The sequence below is a fragment of the Dipodomys spectabilis genome, unplaced genomic scaffold (genome assembly GCF_019054845.1).
Source record: "Dipodomys spectabilis isolate Male_0828 unplaced genomic scaffold, ASM1905484v1 ptg000028l, whole genome shotgun sequence".
Lineage (NCBI taxonomy): Eukaryota > Metazoa > Chordata > Mammalia > Rodentia > Heteromyidae > Dipodomys > Dipodomys spectabilis.
In genome coordinates this window covers 1,456,082-1,475,752 of record NW_024870705.1, presented here as the reverse complement: position 1 = coordinate 1,475,752, position 19,671 = coordinate 1,456,082, and the positions used below count along the sequence as shown (strand labels likewise).

The 19,671-nt window shown below is 39.0% G+C and overlaps 1 pseudogene; it reads right to left on the bottom strand.

The window, feature by feature from the left end:
* Positions 1-11,517: 11,517 nt before the first annotated feature.
* Positions 11,518-19,671, bottom strand: part of LOC122104621 — a 118,986-nt pseudogene continuing 110,832 nt past the window's right edge.

Sequence of the window (19,671 nt, the reverse complement as noted above, 5' to 3'; positions counted from 1 at the left end):
AACAGGGAGGGACTGTAATATCACAATAACAAAGTGATGTTACAGAATCATATCATAATGTTTTATGTTTCAGTTATATTGTGAGGCCTTAGTATTAATGATGTCACAATACATTTGTGATGTCACAATGGGTTCAAGATGTAAAAATAGCAATCTAGTTCTCTATTGTCATTAATTCACAGTGAGTATATGAGTTCATAAAGAGACTGTGACATTTCCAAAGGGATTTATTGTCACAAATGTTATGATGTCCTAACATGTTTGTGATGTAGCAATGTGAAATGATGATCATGACAGATGGCAGTGTGGTGTCATAATAGTCATGATGTTACAATGGATTTCTGACATCAAAGTCATACCTGAAATATTACTTGTTCACAAACAGATTTTGAGCTCACAAAATGCCTAAGATATCACAATGGCAACATATCACAAAAGTTATGAAGACAGGACAGGATTATTATTTAACAATTATGATATCACAATAACAATGTTATGTCACAAAGAGATTTTGGTGTCACAATGGTTATGAGGTGATAATGGGTTTCTGGTGTCAACTGGCATGCCACATTTGAAATAGAAGGAAATCACAGAATAGGTATTCACAATGTGTCTCTGATAGCACAATGCCAATGTGATGTCATAATGCTATAATGTCATTGTCCTTTTGTGATGTCATATGCGGTGATGATTTCATAAGGATAATGAGATGTCACAGAGGAGGTGATATCACAAAGTGTTTATGATATAATGGCATATCTAATCCAAATTTTCCTTCATTCAAAATAAGGATATGGTTGCTTTAAAGTACAGTGATGTTACAAAGGCCATGTGTATTTTCAAAGTTGCTAAGGTGTCATAGAAGGATTGGGATATCACAATGTGGTCATATTGTCACAATGGCAATGTAATGTTATAAATGGTTTGGTATGTTACAGTGGTGATAGTGCCATGATGGGTTTGATATGTCACAAAGAGTTTGTAATATCACAACAAAATGTCCAATTCCAGTTGTTACCAATACAGAATGAGGTTACAAGTTTGCCAAAGTGATTGAACATCCTAAGCCCATGAATTTTTAAAAATGTTATAAGGTCATAATAGGTTTGTGAAAACACAATGAGACAGTGATATCACAATGGCTATGTGATGTCACAATATCATGTCATAACAATGTTTTGATGTCACAATTAGTTGGTGATACCATACTGGTCAGGGTGCACTTGGCTCTGGGTATCCAGCCTAAGACAAGGTAGTCACAGGCCCCATTGTAGTGTAAATATTTTTATCTTAAATATGCCTTGATAGATTGTCTTATGCTTTAGACGTCATAATTTTTGGATGTCCCAGTGAATTAATCCATCTGCATAGCATTGGGACTTGGAGCCCTGGAAAACCCCCTCATAGGTGAGTGTTTCAGCCCTCAGAGGTGAGAGTCTCCCTCAAGTGAATGTTTCCTGAGGACCCATTTGGAAAAGAGTAATAGAGGAACTCCATTGTGGTGAGCCTGGACGAGCTTGACAGCTTGTATTTGGGACCTTCTTTGGAAGCCATGTGGGATCTCTTTCCGAGATCATGTGGGGATATTTTGAGAAGCCATCTTGGACCTCTGGAGGTCATGTGCAGCTTCCAAAAGAAACCATTTGGGACTTCCTCAAAAGTCTTTTCGATTTACTGTGGAGGTCATCTGGGGCCACTATCAGGGCACATCTGTGGGCTCCTCAGGAGGCCATCTGGGACCTTCTCTGTAGGTCATCTTGGGCCTCTTTTAAAAGACATTTGGGACATACTGTGAAAGTCATCTGGGTCTTCCTTACAAGGCCAGCTGATTCTCCTTGAGAGGTCATCTGGGACCTTCTAGAGAGGTTATTTGGGACCTTCTTTGGAAGCTGTGTGAGACCTGCACTGGAGGTCATCGCTTAAGAGGTCACCAGGGACCTCTGGGTCATCTGGGTCCTCCTACAGAGGTCATCTGGGATTCCTCAATCAGCCATCTGATAGCTACTCCGGAGGTTATCTGGTGTTTCTTGAGAAGATTATCTGGTACATACTCCTGAGGTCATCTGGCTGTCCTTGAATTACCATCTGGGACCACCTCCAGAGGTCTTCTGGGCCTTCCTCGAGAGGCCATCTGGGACTCCTCAGGTGGTCATTTGGAGCTTCTTTGAAAAGCCATCTGGGACCTCATTGAGAGGTCACCAGAGGCCTCATCGGGAGGCCATCTCTTTCTTCCTCTAGAGGTTATCTGGGAACTCCAGAGGTCATCATTGAGAGATTTGGGACACACGGATTTTGTGGCTTTTTTTTCTGTGTGTTTGCTGATAGTTCGATGTCCTATATATACACCCTTGTTTATTCCTTTTTTCAAGGATTGGAGAACAATATCCTAAATTTCTCTTATTAAAAAATCTTCTCCCCCTGTATTACAGGATGTCCCAGAGTAAGACCAACAGGTTTACTCTCCCTCTAGTTCTGATCAATCCATCAGCACCTCCAATGTTAAGAACCTCCCAAACCAACAGTGGTTCCTTGAACCATCCTTAAGTTCTACAATGTGATACAGTCCCCTTGTTATCCTTGAGACAGGTTCACGGTGGAGATGGTGGCCAGGCCCCTTTTCTAAGAATGTTCGCTTTACAAATAGTGAGCAGTATAACTGGAAAAAACAAACTGTGTCATTTTCTAAAAAATCCCAGTGATCATCTTCTTATTAGAGATAGTATCTTTCACATGCCAGCCCACCTCGGATGATTGTCAGCAAATTTTACAGGTGCTTTTTACCTGTAAAAGGGAAAAGGGAATAATCTGTCACATTGCCTTGAAGGCAGTCCTTGGACCTGATGATTCCCCCACTGATGACCTAGTCCATTTGGCGTAAGTCTTTCCCTTGACTAACCCAAGCTGGAACTATAACAGCAATCGAGGTAAGGAAGTACTTACCAACTAGTACCAGTTATCAGGATATAGGCAGTGACTAGGAAGCCAATTCATTAATCTATGGTGAGTGAGACTGTACAGCTCCCCAGTGAGTCCTCTAATGCTTTTCTGGAACAGCTGGTAGAGGCCTGTGGGAGGAATATGTCTGTAGATCCTGAGGCCCAGGAAATTGGAAGAGTCCTAATTATGGCCTTTGTTACCCAGTTAGCCCCAGAATTAGAAGAAAGTTTCATAACAAAGATTTGCAGGGAAAGCTGTTGAATTGGTAGAGGTTACCCAGTGGGTGTTTGATAAAAGAAATAACCAAGAAGAAGAACAGACTAAGCAGGGGGTTTGAATTTTGGAAGCAGCAGCAGGACATGGATCAAGAAACCCTAAGTAATAAGAGTAGAATTCATTTGCAAATCGCAAGAGGGAAACTCTAGGACTAGATCACTGTATCCCTGCTAACAGAGTGTGGTGTTAATTGGTACATGCCTTTTATCTCAATTGTTTTGTCATCCCAGCTTGGGCAAGACTGGCAAAGTACTTGCTCCAAATGGACTGGGTAATCGTTGGAGCAACCAGATGGTTCAAGCACCACCTTAAAGTCATTGTGCCAGATTTGTTCCCTTTCCTCTTGAAAAGCAGCTGTAAAAGTTACTGACAATGGCCGGGAGATGATGGCTCACACCTGTAAACCTAGCTACTCTGGAGGCTGAGATCTGAGGATCACAGTTCAAAGCCAGCACAGGCAGGAATGTTCCTGAGACTCATCTCCAATAAACCACTAGAAAAACAGAAGTGGCATTGTAGCTCAAGCAGTAGAGCACTAGCTATGAGCTGAAGAGTGTAGAGATAGTGCCCAAGTCCAGAGTACACGCCCCATGACGAATAAAAACAAAACAAAACAAATTGCTGACAATCATTACAGATGGGCTGATGTGTGAAAAATACTATCTCTACTAAAGAGATGAGTCCCTTGGGTTTTTCAGAAAAGGACAGCTTTTGCTGTTTCTAGTTATATAGATCACAACTTATAAGGGCAACACACATTAGAAAGGGGGCCTACCCACCATCTCCCCCATGTGCTTCTCTCAAGGTTAATAAAGGGACTGTACCACCATGTAGCACCTAAGGCTGATACAAGGGAGGATTTCTGCTGTGGGGAGGACTTAACATCAGAGGTGCTGATGGCACAGAATATTTAAGATAGTACAGCAGTGGGTCTTCCTCTAGGGGATCCTGTAACACAAAGAAGAGATTTTAGTTACTAGGCCTTGAGGACATTTTTCTCCAATTCTAGAATAAAGAGTAAACAGAGGTGTTGATAGGACATAGAAAACACACATAGATAGTAAACATACAGAGATGAATTGCCACAGACACTTAACTAACATTTCTCAAGTCTCTGAAGTGTGCCCATTTGAGATTGCAGATGACCTGTGGAGAAGTTTTCAGATGACCTACTGAGGAGGCCCAAGATGACCTCTGAAGGAGGTCCCCAATGGCCTCTTGAGGAGACCTGAGATGACCCTTTGAATAGGTCCCAGATGACATATGGTGGAAGCCCCTGATGATCTTTGGAAGAGGTCTCATGAGGAGGCCCAATATGAACTCCAGAAAATGTCCCAAATGACCTCCAGAGGTGTTCTCAGATGACCTGTCAAGTATGTCCTGGAGGCCTTCTTAAAAAATCTAGGTCACCCCCAGAGCTGGTGGCTTCTTAAGGAAGTACCATATGACCTCTCAAGGAGGTCCAAGATCGCTAACCAAAGAAACTCCAGATGACCTCCAGGGTGGTTCCCCAAAACAATCTGGCAAGCTTGCCCTAGACACACCCCAAGAATCCTACATGATTCATGTCCACACTTGTCCTCAGAAAACAAAGATATGAAGGAGTCTGTGAACCCTGAGAGTCAAGACACTCACCTATAAGGGAGTTTTTCCGTGGCCAAGTCCCAATGACATTCAGATGGATTATCTTGCAGGGGCATCCAAAAATTATTACCTCTAAAGCACGGGACAATCCATCAAGGCACATTTAAGATGAACAAAATTATCTACACTAGAAAGGGTCCTGAAACTACCTTGTCCTGGGCTGGATACCCAGAGCCAAGAGCAGCCTGGACCACCAAACCTCAGATTTCCAATGGGCAGGCTCTCCCTTTGTGAATTGGTCTGCAAACTACTCACCCCCAAAATTATGTTATCTAAATCTACAAACTTTTTTCTTTAACCTTCCTCCCTCCTTCTCTACAAATTTGTCCTTTCCAAGTCTTTTCCTTTTTCCTTTCCACAACTTCCTTAATTGCTTCAGTTCTCTGTAATCTCTACAGACCTAACCTGCTCTGACCCTGTGTCAAGTTGCTGTACTTCTCCTCTGGCTGTTCCTCATCTTCCTCTCTGCCCAGGTCTTTTTTTTTTTTTTTAAACTTCAATTACAGGGCTGAGAAGGTGCCTCAGTGGTGGAGCGCTTGCCTTGCATGCATGAGACCCTGGGTTCAATTCCTCAGTACTACTAAGCAAAAATAAAAATAGCAGGAAGTTGCGCTATGGCTCACTATCCACACTAGCCTTTAAGCTGAGTGACGGCTCCTAGGCCCAGAGTTCACACCCCACGACCGGACCTCCCCCCCAAAAAAAAACTTCAATTAAATGAGCTAGGTAATGAGTACATTTCTTGTCAAGCATTGTTGTTTCCTCCCTTGTTTTCCCTTCCTATCCCTTCCCATCTCGCCTCTCCACTCCCACCTCCCAACCCCTACCTCCCGACACAGCTGTAAATTTTGTTTCTACATAATGACTTATATATCTCATTGTTGCAAGGGTCCACCTGTATCCCTGGGAAACCACTTGTTTTTTTTTTTTTTCCCTTCCCCTCCACAAATTATAACAACATCAAATAGTTTCTAACATATTTATAAGATGATTTGTTTCTTGCTTTGCATGTCTCTTCCCCATGGTATAACACCTGCTTTCATTGTATTTGATGATGGTATAATTTGTGGAGGGGAAGGGCAAAAACAAAGCGTTTAAATAGGGATACAGATGGACCCAATTCCACAAAGAGATGTACAAGTAGTTATGTCATAAAATGAACTTTACAATTTTCGGTGGGTGTGAGGGGTGAGGAGTGAGGGTGGGGGTTGGGGGTTGAGAGATGGGAAGGGATGGTAAGGGGAAACAAAGGAGGAGGCAACAATGCTGCATAAGGAATATATTCATTACCTTGCTCGTGTAATTGAAACCCATCTGTACGGTATTTTCACAATAAAAAGTAAATGGAAACAAATCATCAACACTTTGTGACATCATCTTCACTGTGTCATCTCATTTTCACATATAACACCATCAGTTCATTGTGACATAACCAAAATTCAATGTCATCATAGCATTGTCATTGTCTTGTCTTTGGGATATGGACACATTATAAATGACTATTCGATGATTTCATTCCATTAAATGTGGCTTGTAGGTCTCTAGCCAAAACCCTTGGTGACTTCATAACCATTATGACATAACAATCCCTTTGTGATATCACACTGACATTGTGATATCACTAACACATTGTGACATCACCAACCTGTCTTCTCCTCATAAATTGTGTGACATGCTACTATTGCGATATGCACCTTGTGAGATGATTATCTGTTTTTGACCTCAATTATTTCAGGTATGACATCTGATATCAGAAATACACATTAACTTCAAGATCCCTGTGGCGTCACACTGCTATACTTCATGACTATTGTGTCACATTGTGACGTCAAAACCTGTTAGGACTTCATCATATTTGTCACAACACTTGCATTTGGAGACATCACAGTCTCTTTTGAGCTAATATACTCATTGTGAGTCAATAAGAATTGAGATCTGGAATTCCACTATGACATCATCAGAACTATCACAGAACTATAATGTCCTTATCACTGGTATGGCATAGCCAATTATGTATTCAAAATATTATCATGATGAGATACCGTGACATCATATTGACGCTGTAATATCACTGTCCCATTGGTTTTTCACACACCTATTATGTTACAACATTTTAGAAAAGTCGTGGCCTTTGGGATTTACACTCCTCTGAACTCCTATCCTCATTTTGAACTAGAAGCATTGCAATTGTACACGTGATTGTGATATTACAAACTTGTTGTGATTTCACAAACCCCAAGGGACATCATTACCACTGTGTTATCACAAACCTATTGTGATATCACATTGCTGTTGTGATATTATGATCACCTTGAGACATTACCAAACTCTTATGAACTTTCAGCGTCTTTCAAAAAACAAATTGCCTTTCTGATATCACAATCTCTCTGATTACCCACATTCTCATTATGACCTCATGACAATTAAGATGAGACACGTCTTATAACATCATAAACACGTTTTGACATCATCACCAGTATGATACCACATTGTCATTAGGAAACCATCCACTCATAAGTGACATAACAAAACTACATTTGCATCATAGGATTGTGACATCTCATTGACATTGTGACTACATAGACACATTGTGCATGCCTATTCTGTGATTTCATTCTATCAAATATGTCATGGGAATTGATGTCAAATGCCATTGTGGCAGTTGGGTTGATGCCAGAAGCCCATTTTGATCTCATTACAATTGAGGAGTCACAATCCCTTTGTGACATCATGTTGCCATGTGGATACACTTACCTGAGACATCACAAACCTGTCCTCATAACTTTTGTGACATGCAGCCATTATGACATCTTAGGCCCTTTATGAACTCATAATCAGTTTTGGACCTCATAATACTTCAAGTATGATATGTCATAGAAATACACTGATATCATGACAACTGATTCATCAGACTGCCAGATGTCATGGCCTTTGTGGCACATTTTGACTTCATAAACGTGTTAGAACGGCACCACATTTGTGGCAACACATGCCTTTGGAGATATCACAGTCCTATTGTGAATTCATATAGTCATTGTGAATAAATGAAAATTGAGATCCAGAATGCCATTGTTACGTTAAAACCCATTTCAACATCATAAAACTATTGTGACTTCATCTCCAGTATGCCATCACTAATTGTGGCATCAAAACAAGATTATGTGATTCTGTGCCATGACATTGCTGTTATAACACTATCACATTGTCACTTCCCAGACCTATATGACATTTTAGCACCTTTGAAAAAACACATGGCCTTTATGTCATGACACTCTTTGTGTGATGTCACCTATGTCTTCATTGTGAACTAATGACAAATGTGATCAGACATGCCATTGTAATATCACAAAAACTTGGTGGCATCATCACTTGTGAAATCAAATTGTCTTTGTGAGACCATCCATTCATGAGACACCACCAAAGTACTATGACATGAAAGCATTATGTTTTCACATTGTCATTGTGATATCACACACACATTATAAATGCCTATGCATTGGTTTCATTTTATATCAAATTTGGCATGTGGGTTCACATCAGAAACCCATGTGAAATCATAATTATTGTGATCTTACAATCACTCTGTGAAATCACATGGATATTGCAATATCACTAACTCACTGTGACATCACAAATCTGTCCTGTTTTCATGTGCTGCCATAGTGATATCTAAGTCTATTTCTGAGCTCATAATTTGTTTTTGACTTTATAATATATCAGATATAACATGTGATATCAGAAATCCACTGTGATATCATGACCATTGTCAGTCAGCATGAACCTGTGTCACATTGTGACATGAGCACATTGTTAGGAATTTTTGGATTTGTGACAACACTTGTCCAAGGAAATACCTCAGTCTGTGTGAATTCATATACTTATTGTGAATCAATGGCCTTTGATATCAGTAATGCCATTCTGACAAACCCGTGCATGTGACATCAGAAATTTATTTTGACCTTATCATCAATATGTTATCACCACCTAATTGCAACAAAAGTACCTTAGTATGATGTGGTATTTTGAAATCATAATGACATTGTGATATCTCAATTCCATTGTTTTCACAACCTATTATGACCCCACAATAATTTAGATTGTTCATGTACTTTGAGTACTAGAGCTTCTTCTGAGAACTCACAACCTCATTGTGAACTAGTACAATTGAAAGTGAACATGTAGTTGTTATAGTTGTTATATTACAAACTTGTTGTGACATCACTAACCCTTTGTGATCTTATTACCATTGTGACATCACAAACCCATTTGATATCACATTGCCCTTATGACTTCATGATCACATTGGGATATCCAAAATTTATTAGGACCTCTAAGCACCTTTAAAAAGAGTTCATGGTCTTTGTGACATCACTATCCTTTTGTGTACCCATCTGGACATTGTGAACTAATAGCAATTGAGATCAGACATGTCTGTAACATCGTAAACACTTAGGATGGCATGTTATTGTCATTATGACAGTATCAGCTCATTGTAACATCTCAAAATACAATAATATCAAAACATTATAACATCACAGAGTCATTATGAAGTCAAAGAAACATTATGAATGCATATTATGTATTTTCATTCTATTTCCCATAGAGTTATATGGGTTGATATAAGAAACCTATTCTGATCACACAATCTTTGTGACATCACAAACCCCTTGTGATATCATATGGCCATTGTGATATCACAAACCCACTGTGACATGACTACACTCTCCTGTCCTCATAACTTTAGTGGCATGCTGCCATTGTGATATCTTAGGACTTTTGTGAGCTCATAATCTGTTCTGTACCTCTTAATATTTCACATATGACATATGATTCATAAATGAACTGTGATATTATGATCTCTATAACATCCCACTGCCAGATTTCATGACCATTATGTCACATTATGCTATTGTATCACAGATTTGTAACATCACAAAACAGAACTTCATTAAATTTTTAACAACACATCTGTGTAGACATCATAGTTTCTGTGAACTCATCTACTCATTGTGAGTTAATGATTTTTATGTTTCAGCATTCCATTGTGACACCACCAATTTATTGTGACATCACAAACCCATTATGATCTCTTCACCATTATGGCATCATAAAATAGTTGTGAGATTAAAACATTATTATCACATGATATTGTTACTTAACATTGTCATTAAGATATCACTGTCTCATATTTTCACAAACATAGTATGACTTCATAACATTTTAAGAAATTCATTGCCCTCTGTGAACTCATAGCCTCACTGTAAAATAGTAACATTTGAAATTGAGGATGTCACTGTGATATAACTCATAGTGATATCCCAAAAGCTTTGTAATCTCAACATCACTGTAAGATCACAAACTGACATCAGATTGCTGTTGTGACATCATGATCACATGTTATCTCAAATATATGTCCTTTGTGGCTTTGTGACTTCACAATCCATATTCATATCCTCATTGTGAAATAATGACAATTGAGCCCATACATGCCATTGTAACCTCACAAGTACTTTGTGACATCATGTAAACAGTGACATCTTATTGTTATGATGACACCATCAGCTCATTGTGACATCATAAAACAGCAATGGAACTATAACATTACGACATCACATAGTCATTGTGATATCATAGATTCATTGACAGTATCTATTGTATGATTCATTCTATGGGGCTTGCACTTTGGAACTGAGTGCTCTCCTTCAGCTCTTCAAATCAAAGACGAGCGCTCTACCACTTAAGCTACAGCGCCACTTCCTCATTCTATTTCAAATGTGGCATATATATTGATATCAGAAACCCATTGTGACCTCATAACCATTGTGACATCACAATCCATTTGTGACTTCACATAGCAACTACCACATTGTAACATCATAAACCGGTCCTGTTCTCATAGCTTTGTGGCATGCTAAAGGCATGATATCTTAGGCTTTTTGTGAGCTCATAGCCTCTTTTCAAGCTCATAATATTTCAGGTATGGCATGTGATATCAGAAATCAACTGTGACACCATTACCACAGTGCCATCACACTTCCTGATATCATGACCATTGTGTCACATTGGGACCTCACAAAACTGTTAGGACATCATCACATTTTGTGTTTTGAGTCATCCTATTCCCTTTGTGAAATCATATAATCATTTTGATTTAATGATAATTGAGATTTGGCATGTCTCTCTGACATCATAAAACCATTACAACATCAAAAATTTACTGTGACCTCATCACGAATTTTGCATCACCAACTAATTGTGACATCAAAATATTATTATGGAAGGAGGACCCAGATGGCAACAGAACAGTTGTGAATCACCACAGCTCTCTCCAACCAAATAGAGTTCAAGTTCCAACTGTTCACACAGCAAAATGATGAATACCCAGAGAAAAACAGGAGGTGTAAAAAACAAAAGGAAAATATTTCAGAACAGAAAAGCATGAAGATCTTCCCTCACCCTTGATAAACTGTGGCCTGGCCCAGTCTGGAGCTGCCAGAGTCCCCAAAGCAACTGTGGATAATCTGCAGAATGCCAGTGCAGCAGACTCCAAAAGTGGTAACCACGGTGATTATAAACAGAGAATTCTTGTAGTTTGGAACCGGAACAAAGACCCTTCAAACACCCCTCAATAGCAGAGCAGCTCCCCACCATCCCACTAAGTCAATTGGCATGACAACCATGGGGGATTCCCGATAAACAGGGGTCTGACCACAGAACACCAGTGCAGAGGACTCCTACAGTGCCAGTGCTAACCCAAAGAGTGCAAACAGAGACAGAATTATTGGTCCAGAGCACGTGCACCAAGACCCTTCCCCCATTCCCTGCTGATGGCACAACTACATGCCATGCTTTAGCATGGTCCAGTCTAGAGTGACCAGGGACCCCAGAGCAACAGTGGGTCGTCTGCAGAATACCAGTGCAGCAGATTTCCAAGGTGCCTGTGTCAGACCTGATTATTTCAATCAGAGCAATCTTGCAGCTTAGAACCTGTACAAAGACCTTTCCCACACACTTCATCAGTGAAGCAGCCCTGCGCAATTCGACCAAAACCATCAGGCCTCTCAGCTGTGTGGTGAAATCCCAGAAATACAGAGGTCTATCCACAGAATGCCAGTGCAGAAGACTCCCAAGATGCCAGTACGAACTCAGACAGTGCAGGAGTTCAAAGCGTGCATGAAGACCCTACCCACTCCTTGCCAGCAGATCAGCTTCTCACCTTCCCACCAAAGTCTTCCATGCTATCAAAAAACAAGCCTATGGCACTGACCTGGACAGCATTAACAGAGGCAGAGATGGTGTAAAACACAGACCCTGAGCCACCACCACCATCTAGCCCAGTTCACAATTATCTCAATGGATCTCAGCATATGGTAGCAACTAGTGTCCTACAGCATACAGAAACAGATAGACCACAGCACTACTGAAGAGCTCCCAACCTGCTCCTGGATAACTGAGCACACCACAGGGACAGCCTTTTCCCCAAGGAAGACCAGTGCTGGTAGTAACCCCCAAACTTGATCCAGATCCCACTGCCTACCACCTAGACTACAGGCCCTATTAAAAGTGGGAAATGTGCAAGCTTCCCATTAGCTTGTGTAGTACAACCAGCCCACCGAGCTTGACCAACGGTGCCCTGGAGAGGAAGCATAAAGCCTCAAGGCAGGAACAGCTCCTGTGGGCGACGACAGTCAGCAGAAGAAATCCGAACTGCATATTCAAAGTGGGAAATCCAGCATAACAGTTCCCACCTGAGCCCAAATAGTGTGTCGCAGGAGCCAGGGCCAGGACTTGAGAAAGGGTTCTTGAGCCACACAACCCATCAGTCATGATTGAAGTGAAAAGCTGAATACGGAAGAGGGTGGAAAGAAGGGAAAATCCACTCCTAGGAACCATTCCTTTGATGGCAAAAAACCTGTGTATCCAGGGAGATAGAACAAGAAGCACAAATCTCACCAGTACCTGGCCTATATTTGATGGGCAGGGGAGTGGACAGCTTAGGGTATTAGCACATTATTACACTCAGGAATTCCTAGAGGATTCCAGCAACTGGAGCCAAGAGTACCCATAGGAGGGAGCAGGAGAAGTGTAGGCTGCTTAGTCCTTGGTTGAAGATGGGAACTGCCTGTGATCTCCAGAAGACAACTGAGAGTCCTATGTGCATCAGATTATAATCTGTAGGTTGGCCTCTCTCCTAACAGAACTGAGACCAGTAAAGACTCAGCCAACTCAAGGCTGAGAGTGGGCTTCCTCAATTGGTCCAGGAATCAACGAAGAACCAAGCAAAGTCAGCCAGCTACTAACCAAAGCAGTCAGAGTTTGCAATTGTGCTCCAATAATCCCTGAAACCTCATGCAAAACTCACAGCAAAAAATTACAAAATTCATCAAGAGCCAAGATAGAAAGCCAAACCCAAATACCAAGACACCCAGAAAAGAGCCCCAGTGAAAGCAAAACAGAAATGGAAGACAAATAGTACATCCAAGAGATTTTAGAGATAATGTTCAATTATTAAAGCAAGACATAGATCAGAAATTTGAAGAACAAAAAAAATGAATTATCAAAAGACATACAGGATTTTCAAACAGGAGATGCATATAAAATTAGCTGCAGTACTCTGAGAACCAACATTAAAAAAAGACAAAGAAGAACACTACATATTAATTCAGAGAACAATTCAAGAAGAAGATAGTAACCTCATCAACTTATACTCCTCAAACCTTGATGCACCCAAGTATGTTTGTTAATGAGTCTCAGACTTACAGAATAAAATAGACCCAAAAACAATAATACTGGGACATGTTAATTCTCCACTCTCACCAAAGGACAGATCTACCAATGACAGGATTGACAAAGAAGCCTCTGAATTCAATGATGCCATATCTCAAGCAGAATTAATTGGCATCAATGATGTTTTCCACCCTACAACAATCCAGTACACATCCTTCTCAGAAGCCTATGGAACTTTCTCCAAAATAGACTATATCATAGTTCTTAGAAAGTCTTTAAGCAAATAAATTTGGATGGACATATTCCCCTGTAATCTAATTGGCTACAGTGGAATCAAGCTAGTTCTCAATATCAAAGCACACCATAGAATTAATGAAATACATGAAAATTTAACACATATTTCTGAGCAACACCTGTGAAACAGGAGAAATTCAAGAAAAAGTAAAAGTTTCTAAAATTCAATGAAAATGAATACAGATCACAAAGAAACCTGTGGTGCATGGCAAAAGAAGAGTTGAGGGGTAAAATCTTCCTCTCAGTGTATACATCGAAAAAGTAGAGACAGGGCAAGTAAATGATGTTATGTTGCAAATAAAACTTTTGTCAAAGCATGAACAAATTGAACCTAAAGTTACTAAATGGAGTGAGAAAAATCAAACTAAGAGCTGAAATTACCGAAATAGAGATTAAGAAAACTATAAATAAATTTAGCAAAAACAAAAAGCTGAGAAAACGCTGGCAAGATTAAAAGACGAAGACAGGAAATCAAAATCAATAAGATCACAGATTCCACGAGAAAAAGCATAACAAATAACTGACATTCAATTCTAAAGAAATATTTCCAGAATCTAAACTCAGTAAGGGAGAAAAAACTTAGCGGAAATGGATAAAATTTTAGAGACATACAAATTATCCATACTCAACATAGAAGAAATACATCAATTAAAATAATCCTAGAACTTACAATGAGATGGAGGAAACAATCAGCTGTCTTCAAACAAGGAAAAGCCAAGGACCAAAGAAAATAATAAAACCTTCAAACAGGAACTAATACCCACACACCTCAACACTTCAGAAAACAAAACAAAACAAAAACAGGAGGAATTCAATGAAGTCAATATCACAGTCATCCGCAAACCAGGCAAAGACCCAACAAAATAGAGAACTACAGAAAAATCTCCATGATGAAAATAGATGTAAATCTCCTCAAAAACATTAGCCAACAGAATTCAGAAACATATAAAAAATCATATATCATGGTCAGAAATGATGGTATGGTTGAACATACGTAATTCAATAAATGTATTCCATCCCAGAAATGATGGTATGGTTGAACATACGTAATTCAATAAATGTATTCCATCACACCAACAGATCCAAGCTCAAGAACGACAAAATTATTTCCATTGACATGGAAAAGGCCTTGGATAAAATACAATATTAATTCATGTTAAAAGATCTTGAGAGCATAGGTATAGTTGAAACATTCTTTGAAACAGCAAAATCTATATATAACAAACCAATAGCCAATATTATGTTTAATGGGGAAAAACAAGAAAATTCTCCTAAAATCAGGAAGAAGGCGAGGATGCTCACTCTCCCCACTTCTCTTTGTTAGAGTTCTGGAATCCTTAGAGTAGTAAAGCAAGCAAAAAACACTAAAGAGATCTGCATAGAAAAGGAGGAATTGAAACTATCCCTTTTTGCAGATGACATGATAATATTCCTCATTGGTCCCAAAAACTCCAGCCTCAAACTTTTAGAACTTGTAAACCATTTTGGCAATGTAGGAGGATACAAAATTAACCCACAAGATCATTTGCCTTTCTGTACTCTAAGAACATACAAGCAGGAAGGGAAATCATGGAAAGATCCTCATTCACAATAACCTCAAAAAAATAAAATATTTAGGAATTAACCTAACCAGAGACGTAAAGAAACTATTTAATGAAAACTATAAAAACTTAAAGAAAGAAATCACAGAGGACTCCAGGAAATGGAAAGATCTTCCATATACAAATTCAATGCAATTCCCATTAAAATCCTAATGACGTAATATATTAAACTCGAGAAAGCAGTCCAAAAATTCATAGCCAAAACGATATTATGCAGAAACCCCAACAACACTGGAGAAATGAAGATACGGTTCTCAAACTATACTATAGAGCCATTATAATAAAGAGAACAACTTGGAACTGGCAAAAACCAGGCCTGAAGTCCATTGGAATGGATTAGAAGATCCAGAAATAAAACCCACATTCTTACAGTCAGCTGATATTAGACAAAGAAGCAAAAGACATGCAGTGAAGAACCGTAGTTTCTTCAACTACTGGTGCTGGGGAAACTTGGCAGCCACATGCAGAAAGGTAAAAATGGACCCCACATCAACTCAAAATGAATTGAAAACCTTAACAACAAATGTGAATTTCTGAAATTACTTCAGGACAGAGAAGGACAGACACAAAGTTAGAGGCACAGTCAGGTATTTCCTGAACAGTCACAGGGTCAAAACATTCTGAAGAGAGATTCCACAAATGGGACTACCTTAAAAAATTTCTGCACGGCTAAAGACATAGAACTCAAATGGGAAAGACAGACAACTAATTGGGAAAACAATTTACCCATGATATATCCAGTATATACAGGGAACTCAAGAACATGATCCTTCCAAAAACTAACAAACCAATTTCTAAATAACCAAGGGAACTCAAGAAAGGCTTCTAGAAGAGTTAAAAATAGCAAAGTAATACCTGAGGAAATGTTCATCCTCCTTGTCTGTAAAGGAAATGCAAATAAGAACAACCCTGAGATATCGCCTTACCCAATCAGAATGGTCCACAACCTAAATTCAGCCAATGACAAATGCTAGAATGGAAGCAGAGAAAGAGAACCCTACTGCATTGCTGTTGGGAATGTACACTAATACAAACACTTTGAAAACAGTATGGAGATACCTCTGAAAGCTAAATATAAACTTCCGTTTTGACCCAGCCATACCATGTCTCAGAATCTACCCTGAGCAATAGGAAGCAGTATACAGGGACACATGCATCTCCACATTCATTGGTGCATGGTTCACAATAGCCAAGATATAAAAAGAACCCCAGAAGCCCAGTGCAGGTGAATGGACCCAAAAATTGTTTCACTTGTATACAATAGAATATTATACAGTCATTAGAAAGGAGAAAATAATAGCATTTTCAGGAAAATGCATGGAATTTAGAAAAAGTTATTTTGATGGAGGTAAGCCAAGAGTAAAGAGACAAATGGTATGATGTCCCTGAATGTAAAATACAAAATGTATGAAAAGTAAACAGGTCCCAAGAACCAATGACCTCCACTCGTCTTCTTATATCGTTACATAATGACCTAATTCTGCTGACCAAATATATGGCATATATATTTGGAAACTAGGAGGATTACACCAAATCAGAGGAAAACTGGGAAGATCATATAACAGAAGGGTCCATCAGCTGCACTGGATACTGATGAAAATGAACAGGACATGTCATTGTGATATCACAAAATTTTAGCTACATAATAAACCCATTGTAACCTCATCATCACTGTGACAAAACTATTGTGAAATTGCATTGCTGTTCTGACATCATGATCACATTGTGACATCCCAATCCTACTATAACCTCTTAGCAACTTTGAAAAACCACATGTGTACCCATGTCCTCATTAACAAAAGACAATTGAGATGACGTTTAATTGTAATGTCACAAATCCCTGTGACATCATTACCAGTATAAAATAACATTGTCGTTTTGACAACATCAGTTCAATGTGATATCACAAAAACAGAATGACATCATAGAATTAGGATATCACAATGTCATTGTGAGATCATAGACACATTTTGAATGCCTATTCTGCAATTCAATTCTATTTCAAATGTGGCATGGTTGTTGATCTGTGAAACTCATGGTGATCTCATGAACATTGTGACATCACAATCCCTTTTGACATCACATTTCCACTGGGACATCACTAACCCACTGAGACATCACAAACCTGTCCTGTCTTCAAATCATCTCTGATATGCTGTTATTTTGATATCTTAGGATCTTTCTGAGCTCATAATATGTTCTGGACCTCATATTTCAGGATGACAAGTGACATCAGAAATCCACTGTGACATCATGATCGTTGTGATATCACACTGCCAGACATTGTGACCATTCAATCACGTTATTACATTGAAATTCTGCTACAACACATGTGTCTCCACATTTATACCCTGTTACCACTGTTTTTGCTTCTTTCAATGTTATCTACTAGTTTTAGTGTGGTCTACCCACCTATGTAATTAGCTCAGTGTTTTCCCTGAACATCAGGGGACTCTAGTTCCTTTAACACCTGCTTAGTATCCTTAAGCTCATTCTGGAACATTGAAGACTTCTCCCCTTTTATCCTCCTCCTTTTCTCCCATGAAAGTTCCCTTTCATGATCCCAATCTCCTTTTCAAACTCCTCAAGTTGCAAGTGTGCTTCCAGAGTCACAGGAGAGTTCCTTTGGCTGTCCAACTGCTGTACCTTTTCACAGCACCTTTGCTTTTCAGCTTCACCTTGAAATTCTCAATGCTGCTATTGAGAGTTTTTTCATATCTTCACATTTTGCATTGGGACATGCTACTGCTGCATTACCTTTCCCATGAGGACTTAATAGTTTTCTTTCTTGTTTTTCACTTCAGTTTATTTTTGTGACAGATCTTTCAACTGTGTGGTTAGCTGTAATGTTTTGCTGTCCAATGCTCTTTCTGTTTCCCAGGCATTCACACTCAGAGCATGTGTGTATATAAGCTCTTTCTGAAAAGTAACAGTTTTTCTTTTTTAATTTTAAATATATATTTTTATTTTTATTGTTCTAATTCTATTTTTCCCAATGATTCAACCTAAACCTATTAATTTCTGTTCTGCTGAATACATTTTTGATGTTCTTAGCCCAGTAATCCATAGTAGTTTGATGTTGAATTAGAATGTATGTGTTGAAATAGATTGGATCTGCAGCCATATTGACTGCATCAATCAATCTGTACAACTAAAGGGCTGTGGTTGATGCTTGCCTTAAAATAGTCCTAGCAGTAAATTGGTTCATAACAAGTGGGCAGAACAAGCCAGAGAAACACAAGAAAACAGGCAAGTCCAGGTGTCTCAACTCCCACTCATGATATCTGGTGACAGAAAAGTTAATGAATAATCCAGAGGATTGCCCAGAAGTTCTAAAAACACTGGGAAACATGGTGAATAATAAGATTGCTGAATAATAAGATAGAATGCCTGCAAAGGACTCAGTTTGAGCATGATAGGGAGCAAGAAGAGGCTAACCAAAGATTGACACAGTAACTTCATGAACACAATTAAGCTGACAAAAATTAATACAGGAATCTCCCTACCTTGAAGGAGCTAATCAAAGAATAATACAGGAATTGCCTGAGTAGGCAGAGAATAGCCAAAGAGAAAGACAGGAATTGCCTGAGCATGAGGAAGCTAATCAAAGAGGAATACAGGAATTTTGCAAGCTGGATGAGAATAGACAAAGTTCAATGGAGTCATTCATGAAATCCAAATTAAGGAATTAATGAAGTCCATTCAAATCGAATAAAAAGCTCCAAGAAAGAATTTGAAGTCGTAAGAGCAGACCAATTAGAAGGAAAGGAAATAAAACGCAAAATAGAAATTCTTGACAGTAGGTTAACCATGCAGAAGACTGAACCTTTAGGATTGAAGACAGCCTAGGTAACACAGAGAAAGAACATACAACTATACAAGACATATCCAAGATATATGATAGTTTTATTGCAAATTTTGAAAACAACTTCAGAAAGCCTAATGTGAGGAAAATGTGTGTAGAAGAGCACATAGAGACCTTAGTTAATGTTCTACGAATTTTATTTAACAGGATCCTGGCCGAGAACTAACCTAACATGCAAAACCCTAGGGCCTTTAGAACCCCAAATAGATCAGACAAGAACAGGACCTACCACCAACACAGTATAATACACATAGGATCAATTTAGAGAAAACAAAGAATCCTAAATCTGTCAGCGAGAAGTATTAATCATTCAAAAACGAAAAACAA